Genomic DNA, 16,894 nt, shown 5'->3' with positions numbered 1-16,894 from the left:
TGTAATCTTCATTTTCCTTGTACCTGCAAGGATGACAGATTCTGACAAAAGTCTGAGGATTAATGAGAACAGCATCCACCTTTTTCAGTGCAATAACTGGCACAGAGTAGGTATTCAGCAAAAGGCAGGTCAGTTTCTCCTTCCTTTCCATCATCTCCCTCCATGTGGTGCCAGGATAAGTGGCCCTGGAGGACAAAGAAGTCCAAAAGACCCCAGAACTAGCCTGTGAGTCAGGAGTGTGAGATCGAGGGACCCTGGGCAGCCAGGTCTGGATCCGTCCCTTCCTGCCTTCTGGGAAGGTGCTAGATTTGTGCAGGGACCTGTGAAGTCATCAAGGGAGCAAGAAACCTGCCACAGAAGTACGTGATTGCCTGGATCCAGATCTGGGCTTCTCTATTTACATTGTGAAACTGGCTTTTGAATATCTCCCAGTTACAAAATGAGATGTTCCCATCACTTCTGTCCCTGCCCTGTTCATCATTCCTGACCACGATTGCATGTTTAATAGTTTATCCTCCTCATGTGACTATAAACTCGGTGAGGAGAAGGACCATATCAGTCTCAGACATGCATGTTCAGTGGCTTGTATGTTGTCACAAAAGTGCCTGGGAAATGAATGTGGAGCATAGTGCCTTGCCCAGAATACAGTATGGATTCGATTGATGCCGGTGGAGTAACTATGTTTTTTTTTTCTTACTTTTAAGTCGTGTTTGTTTACTTAAAAATTGAAGGCTAACATAATACAGGTGAAACATGTAAAGTGCACTAACTTTAAGTGTACAGCTCAATGATTTATATATATATAAATACACATATAATAACATACATATACACACATATGTATACACACATACACATACATACATATGTACAATGGAACAGCCAGTCATGCTGAGATACAGAAATTTTGGGCACCCTCTATGGTTCATTTGTAGAGGGAGGTGTCTGCATTATATATCCTAACAGTTTAATTCATTTACTCAGCTCTGTTTTCTAGAACACTTATCATGTACACAGCATTATGCTATGTTCAAGGGATACCTACAAAAAGTAAGGCACATCCTTGTCCTTCAGGAGCCTCCTTATTTGGTTTGCAAGACAGGACTCAACATGAAATAACCCAGTACCTGGTTGTTTACCACAATTAGCACTGTAGACCAGTGGTTTCTGGCTTTTACACTTGTATTTATTTTTTTTTAATGACAATCCCATCTTCAAATTAACACCTACCTGGAGCCTGACATATAGAGCAAACAAGCAGAGGGATGGGATGTTTGGGTTGTAGCTAGAGTAGGGAGGCCCTCCCCGCCTAGGGTTAAGTGCTATGGGAGTTCAAAGCTGGGGCGGGGGGCACTGGGGCTGGATTCCTGTGCCTGGAGCATGTGGGGAAGACCCTGGGATTGCAGATGAATAGTATACCACCCAGGGGTGGGACGGTCAGGGCAGCTGGAGGAGGGGAGGGTGGCCTCCCAGCCTGGGAGAGACGTGGGAGGTAAAGGTGCCTGCAGTCTGAATGGGTGTCATGGAGGGAGCCCCTTGCCAGGTGGGTCCCTCGGGAGGGTGCGGGGCAGGGGGATAGTGAGGACCGAGGAGCCCACTAGTGACAGGTGTGAAAGAGTGAGGACAGCGAAGAGAGTTATCCACCCTACATTGCATTAGATTTCCTTATGCATTTTGTTTAAATTTTACTCCAGACAGACATGGGCTAGTTTTCTTTAGATAGCCAGATAACCCTGGAGAATAATGTCAGGGAGAAGGAAGGTGAGTGAGTTCTATCTGTGGCCAGCTGGGGTCAGGGGCAACAACACCAGTTGATACCATTTCCTTGAGCGGTTGGAAGACTTTCAGGACCGAGCAAATGTCTTAGGACTCTAAAATGGGAGTTGCAAATAATGAGTGCAGAGACCAAAAAGAAAGGCACGGGAGGTGCATTTATATTTATAGAATCTAACCTCATAGTGGTGTGAGTACTCCTAATTATAAATAGAAAGGCTGTGAAGAGGCTTAAATGCACAGAGTCTGCTTCTACCAAGGCAAAGTAAGCTATCGTTTACCTGCTGGACTGGCGGGCACCCCTACAGGTGAATAGGTTGTCATTAAGTGTAGTTAAATGACAGTTTACAAGATGGATCCCACTACCTGAGTTCTGCTTTGCAGCAACCCCTGTATGTCAGCAAGGCGAGTTAGCCCACAGTAAAACGATGCTCTATCTGGTTCTATAAGAGGCTCAGAATTTAGGAGATTCAACTTTAGAAAGTAATCATGAAAAAACCTTTTGTTGTTGTCAACAGCAAAATTGGTAACATTTCTATTTGTAATTCTTTGACCACTAAATTCAAACTTTTGGTGATTTAGTTCTATAAGTTCAATACATATGTGACAGACATTTATTGATTGTGTCAGCTGTATATCAGGCACTGTACTATGAGGTCAAGACAGAGCCATGAACAGAATTGCCAAAGTTCTTGCTTTCCTGGAACTTGTATTATCGTGTAATAATTCTAATGTTTTTCTACAGTCTCATCAACAGGGTGAAATAATTGCTTAAGAAAGCAAAGCATAAGTAATTCATTTGGCTGAAGTCTCAGGGGATTTTCAAGTATGTAAAATTTAGGGAAGATGAAGATTTTAAGGAAAAAGTAGATATAAAGGTGAATTCCAATTCAACATGTTAATAACTTCTTGATATCCACTATTTAGTAGCATTGTAGAACTTTCTCTCTCCGTCTTAATATTCCAGAATTCTTTCAGAATTACTAACAGATATTTTTAAATACCTCATTTCATGTGGAAAATAAATAGAATTTGACAGCCAATAGCCATAGCCAAGTATATACATGGCCAAAGTATGTAAATATCAGTGATGTAGAGGTGTGTCAGCCATAGACCAGGAAGGTCTTGACTGATTTTCACAGTAAAAAAAAAAAAAAAAAAAAAAAAGTATCTGAAAAATGTATGTGAAAACATTAGCCATTTCTTTTATGTTTAGTTGTTACAGATGTATCTTAAAGCACTAAATATTAAGTGACACAAAGAAACATTGTAAAGAATTAATGTGGTCCAGGGGCTAAAACACTCTCACTTCCCTGACTTTCTAAGAAAAGTGAGGGAGCAGAAGCACATAAGCAAACAAGAGGAAAGACATTTAGTGAGAGTTGTCTACCTGGAAACCAAATAAAGTAAACATGTTAAAATAATCAGCACACATGTTTCTCTCTTATTTATAAAAAGCAATTGCTTCTTAGAGAGGGTTATTGAAAAATGCAAATGAAACTTATAACCCTTTCCTTAAATACAAGAGCACCAATATTAAAATGAAAAAGATTGATTGCCCAATGTTTAATTTGGAGTTTTACTTCAAACCCAAGAATTCTTGGTTGTTTCCAAACTTGGTGCTAAGGAATTTTTCTGTTCCACATTAAAAAATACCATAATTTGTCAGTTGTTTTAACACTTCTTAAATTTAAATTTTAGACACAATTTAGAGAATAACAATGCATGTAAACTAAGAACTATGTATAGCATTAGTAGAAGAAAAGTAATTTTCCTAAAGGGCCCCTACAAATATATTCCTATTATTTTTTGTATTCAAAATTGGAGAGCACTGAATGCATTAGCTTGAGGGCTTCAAAGTGTTTTGTTTTAGAAAAAAAAAAAAAAATCTGTCCCTAACAAAGAAATTCTAGATTTTCTTGTCTGAATTTTCATATCCATCCATGATTCCATAACCCATCTTTTTCATATTCTTCATACACCAGTGTATTTTCTAATAATTGTGATTATATTATATATAATGTATATAATATATAGAAATATATTTCTAATAATTGTGATTATAGTTGACTGACAGTTATGTACATTTGTTTTTCTCAGTATATATCAACATATATTAATATATATTTATAAATGTTTCCAGGTTATATAAGTATATGACATATATTATAGATATAAAATAAATATATATTGAGGGGCACCTGAGTGGCTCAGTTGGTTGAGTGTCTGACTTTGGCTCAGGTCATGATCTTGGGGGCCTGGAGTTAGGCCCTGCGTTTGCTCCCTACTCGGTGGGGAGTCTGCTTGTCCGTCTGCTCATGCTTGTGCTTTCTCTCTCTGAAATAAATAAATAAAATCTTTAAATAAAAAAAATATGTTGATACATGCCAGTATATACCTATATACACATATGTAGATAGATATATAAAATCCTATTATAATAATTTTACATAGCATAGGTAAAATTTTGAGATGAAATTGTTTAGTTCTTTAATTTCATCTGTACCCAGTTGCAGTTTCTACTCTAAAAGTCGAATAGATTTTTTAGTATAAAAACAAAACCCATATGCATTTGGTAAATTTATATTAGTTAAGTATTCTGGGATATCAGTCTCTGAAAAATAGACACATCATCATGAGTAGTTACTAAGATGGCAGTCATTGTTTTCTTTTCTTCTTCCACTCTTAACCTGCCCCAGGGAGTTCCCATGGTCCAGTTGAATATTTTGGTGCTGAAAAATGTCTGCAGGAAAGCAACAGTGGATTTCTTAGAAAAACAAACCCGTGAACTCATTTCTCTCTTTAGGCTGCCTGACATTTGTAGGTGAGTGAAACCAAGGCGAACAATTGCTTTTATTTTACTATAAAATCAGCAATTTTACTCACTTAATCTTCTTGTATTTAAAGTCTTTTTTTTTTTTTTAATAAAACTGGGTATACCTTCACTATACCTAATGTAGTCAGTTTTTCTTCTCTCACTTTCATTTGACAACTTGATTATTGAATTGTGAAAAATAGCCCTGGGTTCAGAAAATTCTTACCTTGAGGGATACCAAAAAAAGTCATGTTAGTAGTAAAATAAGTCGTTGCTTGTGTTAAAAGTCAAGGTAAGGCATTTAACTGCACCTATTAAAAAAAAATCCTTGTACTGATTTCCTCTGGTAGAGATTACGGATAATATGGTAAAATCATGAATAAAAATGCCTTTAAATTATCTTTAAATTAAAAAAATATTTTAAAATTATTCAGCTTCATCTTACCACAGATTAGCATGCTTGCTCATGCCACAAAAATTTATTGGGCACCTCACCTACTATGTGTTGAGTATTTGGTTAGACATAAAAGTGACTGAAATGTGGACTTTGACCCTAGGCAAAAATGTTAACTTCACAGATAGAGTTCATATGTAAAATGAACTTTACAGATTACAAATAACATCATTAAATTCTCACAAGAATCTCGTAAAGCAGATGTTATTTTACTAATTTTAAAGATGAAACAGAAACAGAAAACATAATAGTCTACCCAAGGCTGTCTATAATGCAGTTCCTTAGATTACCAATCAGGTGTCCTTGGTAAGCTACAGAGATGACTCTGGCAATCAAAAAGGAACAATAAGAAATGTCCACTATAGCTAAATAAAAAATAGAAAATAATATATACAATTAGAGAAATACAGCTGAAGTGGTGCAGGAGTCCAGAAGAGGGAGAGATGGCTTCTGGGCAGGGGATGGACAAAGGAATGCCACTGGAATTAGATTAGATGGACTTTACACTTCCAGAGTTGGGGTAGGTCTTTCCATCCAGTCCTGGAAAAGCTTCAGTAAAATTTAAGCCAGGTAGGAAACGAGCATGGGAAGATTGGAAATAGGAGTAGTCAGCAGTTCTGTTTATCTTATAAAATGTGGCGCACGGAGTTTTTAGAGATGAAGTTGAAAAGATGCAAAAGAGACACATATTCCAAGTCACTGATGTAGATTAAGAGGTTTGAATATTATTTTCAAGGAAATGAAGAACCATTTGGGATCTCCAAGCAGAAGTGGGATTGATCTAGGAGGAGTTTTAAACAAAAGAGTTGCAGACTCAAATGCCTGTAAATACCAACAAGTGAAGCAGAGAGGATGTGGCAAAAGGAAAGGATGTCTTCTTTTGTGGATTGTTGTCATTCATTGCTTTAGGAACCCAACTTCTTACCCTAATGTGGATTTATTGTTCTCTTGTGCACATGTGCTTTATTGTCACAAATTACATCTTTCTACCACGAGTGATCCTCAACATAGATTATAATTATTATTTTATATAGTTGTCTTTTAGGTCACAGAAGAAAAGGAAATAAGTACATATACATTAATACTGACTTTTATATTTACCTATGTAGTTACCTTTGCCAGTGTTTTTATTTCTTCATGGAGATCAGGTTATTGTTAGTCTCCTTTGATTTGTACACAAGGGACTCTGGAGCATTTCTTGTAGGGTAGCTTACTAGTGACAGACTCTCCCAATTTTTGTTTATCTGGGAATGTCCATTTCTTTGTCATTTTTGAAGGATAGTTTTGCTGAATATAGAATTCTTAGTTGATAATATCTTTTCTTTTAGCACCTAGATGTTATTCTATTGACTTCTCTTCTCCGTGGTTTTTAACAAGAAATCAGCTGTTAATCTTATAGTGGATCCTTTGTATGTGACAGGTCTTTTCTCTCTTTCTACTTTTGAGATTCTGTTTTTCAATACTTTGATTACAGTGTGTCTCAATGTAGACCTCTCTGAGTTTATTACACTTAGAGTCCACATGGAGCTTCTTGAATATGTAAATAAATGTTATGGTCATTATTTTCTTTCTACCTCTTTTTCTCCTTTCCTTCTGGGTCTCCTATTATCCATGTATGCTTGTGGTGTCCCTTGGATTTCTTAGGCTCTGTTCGTTTTTCTGCATTTTTTTTCTTTTTTTCCTGCTCCTAAGATTGGGTGATTTCCATTCATTTGGGTAATTTCCGTTCATTTATCTTCAAGTTTACTAGTTATTTCTTCTGTTTGCTCAAACCGGCTGTTGAACTCCTCCATTCCAATTACTATACTTCTCAACTCTGGAATCTCTCTCTCTCTCTCTCTCTCTCTCTCTCTCATGTATATATATTATAATATCTGTTGTTTATCAATACTTTCTATTTGGTGAGACACCTTTCTCTTGGTTTCCTTTAGCTCTTTGTATATGGTTTCTTTAGATTTTTGAGCATATTTAATATAATTGATTTAAAGTCTATCTAGAAAATTCAGTATCTGGGCTTCCTCAGAGACAGCTTCTGTGGATTTCTTATTTCTCCTAGATATGGGCCATACTTTCTTGTATCTTTGCATGCCTTATAGTTTTTTGTTGAAAACTGGATGTTTTGAATAGTGTAATGTTGCTACTTTGGAAATCAGATTTCTCCTTCACGGTTTGTTCTTGCTTTTTGTGGTTTAGTGACTGTTCTGAACGAATTTTGTATTCTTTGTCATGTAAGGTCACTGAAGTCTTAGCTTAGTGATCAGCTAGCAATTTTGACAGAGATTTCCTTAAACATCTCAAACAGACAAAAAGTAATAATAATAATAATAAGTAGGAGGAAAAGGAGAAGGAGAAAAAGAAATAAATTTTATAAAGAAAAAAACCACATAGTAGGCAGTGTGTGTTGAGGCATGCCTTCAGTACTCAGCCGTGTAGTTTACAACTCTACCTTAGCCTTCATTTTCTGCTTGCTTGCAGCCTGAAAGTCGGGTGGAAGGGGATGATCATGGCCTTCTCAGGTCTTTTCTGAACAATATATGCCCTGGGCATGTATATGAGCTATTAGATTACCAGCAATATGTGGGAGCTTTTCAAAGTCCTTATTTCCCAATGTATCTCACTCCCAGCTTTTTCCCCCAGGCCTTTTGATGTGTTTGTATCCCTTACCCCTAGTGGCAAGCAGAAAATTCATTTGCCTTTAACATGTTTAATAAATGCCTCTTCACCAAGGGAGAATTCTGAATTAGATGAAATAAAGATAAGCCCTTTGCACCAGTCCTTTAGAGAGCCCCCAGATAGGTCCAAACAAATAACCTGGTCCATAATTATTTGGAAAGAAGGTCTATGCGGCTCTTTCCAGCACCAGGAACCCATACCAGGCCAGTGTGTTGTGTCTTTAAGACCACCACTCAGCTACACTGGGGATGTGGGGTTAGGGTAAGTTAAAATGCCACTGATCTCTCCTCCTGATATTTAGCCATCTTTTTTGGGATTGTGTATTTACTTGATTGCTGCAATCATTTAACTAGTTCCCAGATTGTGAATGAAGTTGATTCTGACAGTGTTCAGTAGCTGTTGGCGGAGGGTCTGGCCCATGCAATTTCCCACTCCACTGTTCTCAGTGATGTCACTCATATACCTTAAAAGTAGTGTACCTCTCAAAGAAAACATATGTATGAGCTAAGTACAAAATGCTGCCTTACTACTATTTTGGTTTAAAGAGTTCCATTAACAGAAATGGGAGGGGATACCGACCACTCCAACCTGGGGCCCCAGAACCCAGCACAATTTTCCTGGAAAGTCATGCAGTTTGTGTATGTCTTCTATTAGGGGAATGGCGTTTGGTCATCTGTGACAGAAAAGCTGCTAATGCTAGCTCAGACAAGTAGGAATTTATTTGACTCACATAACAAGAAACCTGGGATGGACTGGCAAGAGCTAGAGAAGTAGCCTAGTGACACTGTCAAGAATGCAGGCCCCATGATCTGTCTTTCTCTCCCAGCATTGTTAGAATATTGTCTCCTGCATCCTCTGTTGTTGCCTTTTAATCTCAAGGTGGCTGCTGTAGCTCTAGATGATTCCTGTGTGTTCAAGGTAGAGGATTGAAACAAGGCCTTTTTCCTGGTGCTTTTTATTTTTATTTATTTATTTTTTATTTTTATTTATTTATTTTTATAATTGTATCCCCAGAGTATTGCATTTTGGGCTTTTTTTTTTTTTAAGATTTATTTATTTATTTATTTATTTATTTATTTATTTATTTATGAGAGAGAGAGAGAGAGAAAAAAAGAGAGAGGCAGAGACACAGGAGGAGAGAGAAGCAGGCTCCATGCTGGGAGCCTGACGTGGGACTCAATCCCGGGACTCCAGGATTGTGCCCTAGGCCAAAGGCAGGTGCCAAACTGCTGAACCACCCAGGGATCCCCTCCTGGTGCTTTTTATTTTATTTTTATTTTATTTTATTTTATTTTTTAAATTTTTATTTATTTATGATAGAGAGAGAGAGAGAGAGAGAGAGGCAGAGACACAGGCAGAGGGAGAAGCAGGCTCCATGCACCGGGAGCCCGATGTGGGATTTGATCCCGGGTCTTCAGGATCACGCCCTGGGGCAAAGGCAGGCGCCAAACTGCTGTGCCACCCAGGGATCCCCCTGGTGCTTTTTTAAAAAATATCAGGACAGAAGTCCTTCTCAGAAGACTTCTTATACTTAGTTAGCCATGAATGGATCATAGGCCTCTCCTGTCAGTCACTCTTTCTCAAAAGAAATGAGATTCACCATGACCTTTTCCTTAGGGCCCAAGCAAGTCCTGTCTGTCAGAAGATCGATGGATCAAGGTCCTATAAGCCAGGAGGAAAGATGGAGGAGAACCATTCAGTAGGCAGTGGACAGAGGTGATTGTAGGCAGAAACTAGGAGAGTTGGCAGATGAGGGTGGGAGGCGGCTGTTTGGAAGAGTGGCAACTGGCTGCTTTGTCCTAGACCATGCCCAAATGGGAGCAAGTTGTCACAGTTATTGGGGAAGTGGAAGGTTAGGAATGAGGATCGGAAATACAAAATGTCCAGACAGTTATTTAACAGGGGTAAAACCAGAAGTGTCAATCCAGAGCCAAAATAAGCCAAAGCCTGTGGTGTTGTCCAAGAGCTGGAACAGGATCCTGAAGCCCATGTCAGGCCCAGATGGAGCAAATACAGTTCTGCTGAGCGCCTGGTTTCTGGCTCTGGTTTTTGCTTGGTGGGAGTTTCCACTGCATTGAGGGCTGACAAGCCGTTTCTGACAGGTGTGGCAAGCTCTAGGGCCTCAGACAACTAGTTAACTCTGGGTAAGAACACAGTGTGGCAGGGGCTAGCAGATTCCAAGTATTGAACCGGAGATGGAAGAAAGATTTTTCAGGGCCAAGTTGGGAAATTGGCAGGAGTCCCAGACCCAGGAGGAGCCCGATGTTCTGGGCAATTACCAAAACAGGAGTTTGGGAACAAGGCCTAGAGGCGAAACCTTGTTATTTGAGGGTTGGAGGCAGGCTGGGATAGGGGAACTCTAGGGGGGACTTTAGAGAGGGCGTGTCAGTCCATGCTCCCTGCTGTAGGACTCCAGGGTGGAGCTGGCTCAGGTTAAATGAAAGGTCTCCTGTCTCAGGGTGGGACTGGTTGTGGGAATGGAAGAGAAGGCCCAGCCTACTATACATGGGGGTCGGCTGGTCCCAGCTGGGGATGAAAGACAGGATGTAGCTTCATAGGAGACAGATATAAGAAATATTTTGGAGGTCACATTTATAGGATCTTGCAAGAGGAAGATGGTGCTGGCATTTGAACCTGGGTGGCTGACCTTATCAAAAATATGGAATGTGGAGGGGGCAATAATTGTTGAAGCTAAGACCCATTGAGTCTGAGCCACACATAGGACACCAAGGTGGGGATGTCCGTAATTGGCCATATGGGACTAGAACTTGGGAGAGAGAGTAAAATAGAGGCTGGAGTCCTCCACATCAAGATAATGATGAGGTAAAACTGGAGCAGGAGAAGGCCTGGAGAGTTCAGCACGCTCTTTCTGTTTCTGTGCCACAAAGGAGAAGCCCTTGCCTCAGATGGAGGTGTTTGTTTCCTGTTCATTTTACTGCCCCCTGAATTCTTTTTCCAGATCCCTGAGATTTCTGATTGGTTTTTCTTTCCTAATGTTTACATTTGTACCCAATTTCCCCAAATAGCTGCATTTTCTTATGCTAAAAGGTTTATTTAGATTCTTCAAGGGCCTCGGAAAAGATCATCTTTCCCAGCCCCCAGATGAGGATTTTTGTTTATTATTCTTTATGATTTTTATTTGTAGCAATTGTTACTTATGGATAATCCCCAAGATTCTGTAGTGAGATTTCTTTTAAGAAATGTCAAAGGAAGACTATGTTGCTACTTTATTCCTACTTTCATCAGGCACCAAATAGGAGAGAGGACTATGCTGCCTCATGTCACACCCACATCAAATTACTCTAGATTGAATGATCTAGCCACACCTTGTACTTGGGAAGGAGCCTTTCTTTAAGCTGTGAAGGATTCTTCTGTGTAAGTTAGAGGTGGGTTTTTAAGGGTTTATAGTAACAAGGAAAAAGAAAAATACTCAAATCTGTATAATAAGATAAATGGTTTCATGAAGGGATGTAAGAGTGCCTCAGTGTAAGTAACAGGTGGGAGAAAGTTGTAAGTTCTTAACAGTCGGAATAGCTAAATAGTTACCCGAACCTGTGCTTTTGCAGGTAGAGATGTCAACTAATTTTTCAGACGCACATGGTAAATGTAAAGAACTTTCCAGAATTGAGGTCAAAAGCTATAAAGATAAGGTAACCAAGTGTTGATGAAAGCAGGACAGTTTTGAGGGCAGTGTGGGGGATGATTACACACTGGGACCTGTTCCGAGTTGCATGGGACTTGCGGCCTAGACCTCAGAGGTGGTTCACTGTTCACAAACGTCAAGGTGAAATGAAATGAAAGTAAGGCATTTTCTCCTTGCTCTGGCCTCTAAGCCGAAGCACTATTTCGTTATATAAAATACAGGTGGCTCAAGGGCCTGGAAATGCCCAAATGAGATGGTCTTAGTTGTCACGCTTTTCCGATTGCCTTTCAAGTCAAGGTGACAGTGTTTGGAGACTGTGTTGAGTGGATTCAGGGCCCGGCCCCATAGGTACTTAATGACTTCAGTGTGGGCTTTTAATCTCCTGCCCAAGTGTTATCTTACTTGCCCAGACAAGCCCTTCACCATTACAGGAGAGTGTGGGAAAATTAACACTGCCAGAGCAACCAGGGAAGGAAAGACATGTCTGAAGGTGGAAATGAATTGCATTAATATTTATTTTAATGCGACCTGGAAATGTCCAACTTTAAACCTCTGGGCTGCTTAAGGAGGACCCAGCACCCTTCCATGGAGGGTGAAAGAGAAAGAGAATAAGAAGATTGAAAAATATACAGAGCATGGCTATCTTTAATATTTGAGTTAGCTATCAGGAAACCTGAAATGCTGAATGTAATAAAATGTTGACAGCAGCTTCACTTAACGTGCGGTAACTCTGGAACAGAACGACATCTTTGGCACCAAAGGAAATCAAGAGAATAAAGCAGCAGTCGTCAGGATTTGAAGTAAGCCACAGATTATTACCATCTGTACGTTTTACAGACCCATCGCAAAACCAGAAACCAGGACCCACACTGGAGAGTAAGTATATTGAACTCTGGGGTATGTTGCTAGATGGAAGAAACTCAGAAATTGGTCTGAATTTTTAAATACAATACTTCATAAAACCTGACAGGTTGTTTTTTTTCTTTCTTCTTCTTTTTTTTTTTTTTTTTTTTTTGGTCTGGTGACAGTGGCACTAATAGTTCATTTGTTCAAAATCTGGAACATGAGGAGGAATTATTTGTGTGTCTCATGTGGGAGATACCATTGCTATAAAGTTTTACTATAGCAGGCCTTCATACTTCCATGATTTCTCTGTAAATGTAGAATTATTTGTCAATTGCTCTCCACTTTCAGATGGTTCTTGTAAATGCGTTTTTGCGTTCTTTCCAGAAACTTGTGGAAAGGTCATCACGAAACACATTTAAGTGTTTGGGAATGAATTGATTCATCACTGTCATAGATCACTTAGCTGGGACTTTGCTATTTATTATCCAGGAGAAGGTGCTTTCTGATGAGCCCACATGAAATATCTTTAGATTAATTTTTTTGCCCCATGTTTGATTGACATTATAATTTGAGCCAACAGCAAGATTCCTTACAGCTGTGACCTACGTAGAGACCAGACATAAAACACAAAAGCTTTAGACTGTGTGTGTACACATGCATGTGCTTTAATCAAGATTTCTATTTGTTCTGAGAGCTTAGACCCAAACTTACAAACTCTGGCCCTTGAAAAAAAACTAGATTCATGGGAGGTGGGAAGGGGTTGGGAAAGGGAGAGATGAGTTTGTTCTTTGGTTTTTAAGATTTCATTTATTTATTCGAGAGAGGGAGCATGAGCAGGAGGAGGAAGGGCAGAGGGAGAAGCAAGCTCCCCGCTGAGCAGGGAGCCCGATGTGGGGCTCAATCCCAGGACCCCTAGATCATGACCTGAGCCGAAGGCAGATGCTTAACTGACTGAACCACCCAGGCACCCCAAGTTTGTTCTTTTTTATACAAAGTGAATGTCTGTTTTAAAATAATAAGCAGTGCACAGGAGTGGCCAGCTTTTTTAAAATGTTTACTTAGAAAGTTGAATCCAATGGAAATGGAACCATTTGGTAAATTATTTGACATCCCATTTGGGAAATAGAAACTTGCTTATAAGCAGGTTTGCTATAGAACACTGGAAATAAATCTAATGGGATAATTTTAACTTGAAAATAGCAATTAATGACAGATTGCAGAAGTCAGCCAGTGAATCGTAACTTAGTGCTTTTCTGTCCAACGCATATGGAAGATTGTTTATAAACAGGGAGGGTTTTTTTTTTTTTTAATGTGCATACGAATTTAGTAGAATACTTGGCAATTCTTGGCTAGTTTGGCAACATTGAAATCTCAAATCTTTGAGACTCAGTTGAGTCTCCTGGATGTGAAATGTTCTGTGGATAAGCTTTTTTCTTTCCCGACAGGCCCTGAAACCTTAATGTTTAGCAAGAAGCTCTTCACCTGGCTTTTTTTTTTTGCTTTGGTGATTAATCTAAAACCCACAGAATAATTCAATATGGAACATTTGGCCATGTTAAAACGAGGGAGAGTGGAAATAATAGAATTAATTCCCACACCTGTTGTACACTAGATTAGCAAGCAAGTTGAATCACACACATTAGTTTTAAGTGCTTAATTCTGAAAACTCCTCATCCCAACTGTTCGCTTTGCAATTAGAGCGTACGTTTGAGTCTCTCCTACAGCAGGGTGCTCTGAGGTTAGTACAGCCCATTCCAGTTCTTTAATTAATGATGCAGATTCTTAGTCTATAGGCTGGTCTTGGGGGAGTCGTTTAGCATATGTGAAAGGGGCCATGCGGCTGGACTCTTGGGTCCTATTTGATAAATTGTTGCTTCGGTATATTAAATGGACCCCAGCGTCCTGAAAATGTTCATGTCATTTCCACATGTTCACTTTCTCTTGCCGGAAAGTGTAACTTATAGCAAGAGTAGCTTGGAAAGAGCCGAGCTCATTATTGAAGAAAAACCAACGTTCGTATGTTTCGCATACATTTTGAAAAATACTGCAGTGTGGAAAAGTCTCTGGTAAAGTTTATTATGAATATGTTTATAATACACTTTTTTATGTGTTTGTAAGCATCTTTAAGCTTAAGAAAAAAAGTGCCAAATAGGCATAGTTGACTTCTCCTGTTGCAAAATACTCGTGAGCAAGCAGCAAGGTTTTTTGTTTTTTAAACAACATTAGCTTGGTGTGATTTTTTAATTTATTTATTCATGATAGAGAGAGAGAGAGGCAGAGACACAGGCAGAGGGAGAAGCAGGCTCCCTGCAGGGAGCCGGACGCGGGACTCGATCCCGGGTCTCCAGGGTCACGCCCTGGGCCGAAGGCAGGCGCTGAACTGCTGAGCCACCCAGGGATCCCCAAGCAGCGAGGTTTTATGCAGCAGAAAGTATGGTTGGAATTACGGATTGAGGAATGTTAATGGTTTGTCTGGGAGCGTGTGAACGGAGGGCAAATGGGAGCTCTTCACTTCCATCCTGCCTTGTTTTTGAAGTGACATTTGGCATTTTAGCTGCCTTGTGGTGGCAGCTCAATAGGAAGCTTGGGTCCATCCCACAGTCCTGGGAAGGCCGTTCTCAGCTGCTCCGCTGTGGGTCAGGGGCAGGCGAGCGTGGCTGGGGCCCGCGGCCTGGGCGGGTCTCTTCTGAGTCAGCTTCCGGCCGGGCTCCATTCCCGACCTTGCTGGGGGCACCCTGACCAGCTTCCAGAAAGTCTTGCTGCAGAGGTGTACCTCCCCTGGAACCATCCTGGGCATGCCCACTGGGATCCCGGACAGACCCAGGGATCTGCCCGCAGGCGCCTCGTCCGGGGCTGCCATTGCCGTCCCCGCCTGTCCCCAGCTGGCGCGCAGCGCATAGTGGGGCCGGCACAGGACCGTCACTCTGCAGGCGGCTGGCACGGAGGGTGGCGGGGGATGACACTCCTTCGCTCAAGTACAGCGGGGGGTTTGGCTGTTAGGGAGAAAGGGCAGGGAGATGTCAAGGTGCTCCTTCAAAAATAGCCTTTTTTTTTTTGGCAGTTAGCATCTGTTTAAAAGTTACTACATATATATTTGGGTCTGTGACTTTATGCTGTTTGGCCCTGATCCCACCGGGACCTAAAGCATCAACTATCGAATCTCGTGGAGAAATTTGCTGTGGAAAGTCCCTGGGGTTCAGGCTGCCATGTAGGGAGTGGAGAGGACGCAGGAGCCGCAGCGAGTGATCTGAGCGAGTAATTAGAGCTAGACTGTGGCGTGGGCTGCGATGCCGGCCTCCAGAGCCCGGGGAGGTCACCCCGCTGTTCCTCTTCCTTCTCCCGCCCACGGGGGCGGGTTCTGTCCTGGCCAGTGCACCCCGGGGGCTCCGCTGCCTCCCGGCCAGCGCCTGTGCACCCCTGGGGGCCCCGCTGCCTCCCGGCCAGTGCCTGTGCGCCCCGGGGACCCTGATGTATCCCAGCCCAGGCGCCTATGCGCCCCGGGGACCCTGCTGCCTCCCCGCCAGCACCTGTGCGCCCCGGGGACTCCGCTGCCTCCCGGCCAGTGCCTGTGCACCCCTGGGGGCCCCCGCTGCCTCCCGGCCAGTGCCTGTGCACCCTCGGCGTTCTGCCTCCCCTGCTCTCCTGGATCCTGCAGAAGTCTGCCCTGACTCAGCTTCTCCTCGAGCTGAACTGTTCCTTTACCTCTTCACTGCTCGGCTTCCAAGAGTGTCGCTATCATGCCTTGTGTTTTCTTCCTGAAACCATTCTCTCTTGAGTCACCAGTAACCTCGTGATTATCGGTGACCTTCCCGGTCCTGTCCTTTCCTGCTGTGACTACAGGGGGCCTTGTTGGTCTCCTTTTTCTGCTTTGCAACTCCCCTCCGGTGGATTCTGGAAAGTTGCCTTATCCTTGTTTTGCAGCCGATCGTGTCTATTTTGTTGGCACTCCCACGCTTCTGTATTTCCCAAGTGTCTATCCACCCAGCTCCTCCTTCTCGCCCTCAGACATTTCATCCACTCTTCCTGCCTCAGCTCTCACGGTGGAGGATTCAGCAGTCCGCTTCTCAGACACTCCTTGGGCACCTGCTCTGCCCCAGGCATTGACCCAGGCATTGACCCAGGCATTGAGGGTGACCTGACTTGCCAGCTGGGCCTCACCTCCCAGAGTCCAAGGTCTCGTGAGGAAGGAAGACCAGTAGATGCCTTGCCTTGGCCCAGTCCCAGGCCCGCGGAGGGGCACCTCCTCTGACCTGGGGCAAGGTGTGACTCCTAGATCTACGGCTGCCTCACTCCCACCTCTGTCATCCCCGTCTTGGAACTTCAGTGTCTCTTGGATGACCTGTCACTACTTCAAACATTCCCCAATATCAAGGGGAAAATGATAATTTCCTCCAAAGTCCCTGCCCTTGGTGCTGGCCCCATTCCTGGTGGCATAACCAGCGTTCCCCATACATGGGCTGAAAACCTGGGGGTCCCACTGGATTTCTGATTGCCCTTAAATCCATCACCCAGTCAGGCACCCACTTCTTCTGTCAGCTTTTCCTCTGTAACTGCTCTCAGCTCTGCTTCTCTATTCCCATGGCCACCGCCTGCGGCCAAATCCTCACCATGTCTTCCCTGCACTATTTAATATTTATAAATGTGCTATTTACTTATTCAGAGGAGATTTAAAAAAAATTGAGTGGTTCAT

General features: G+C 41.9%; 1 protein-coding gene across 9 annotated transcripts in view; it reads left to right on the top strand.

Annotated features, from left to right (window-relative positions):
- Nucleotides 1–16,894, top strand: part of STOX2 (storkhead box 2) — a 215,174-nt gene that overhangs the window by 40,640 nt on the left and 157,640 nt on the right. The window contains exon 1 of one of the 9 annotated variants that reach the window (XM_072763830.1): nt 11,767–12,234. The exons of 3 other annotated variants lie outside the window; for them this stretch is intronic. The gene's annotated coding sequence lies outside the window, so the exon portion shown is untranslated. Of the gene's footprint in view, nt 1–11,766; nt 12,235–16,894 lie in introns of those variants that run through there. 5 more of the 9 variants (XM_072763844.1, XM_072763836.1, XM_072763845.1 and 2 more) reach the window with 5 other exon arrangements.

This window comes from Vulpes vulpes, chromosome 7, assembly GCF_048418805.1.
Source record: "Vulpes vulpes isolate BD-2025 chromosome 7, VulVul3, whole genome shotgun sequence".
NCBI classification, from domain to species: domain Eukaryota; kingdom Metazoa; phylum Chordata; class Mammalia; order Carnivora; family Canidae; genus Vulpes; species Vulpes vulpes.
This window is presented reverse-complemented; position numbering and strand designations above follow the sequence as displayed.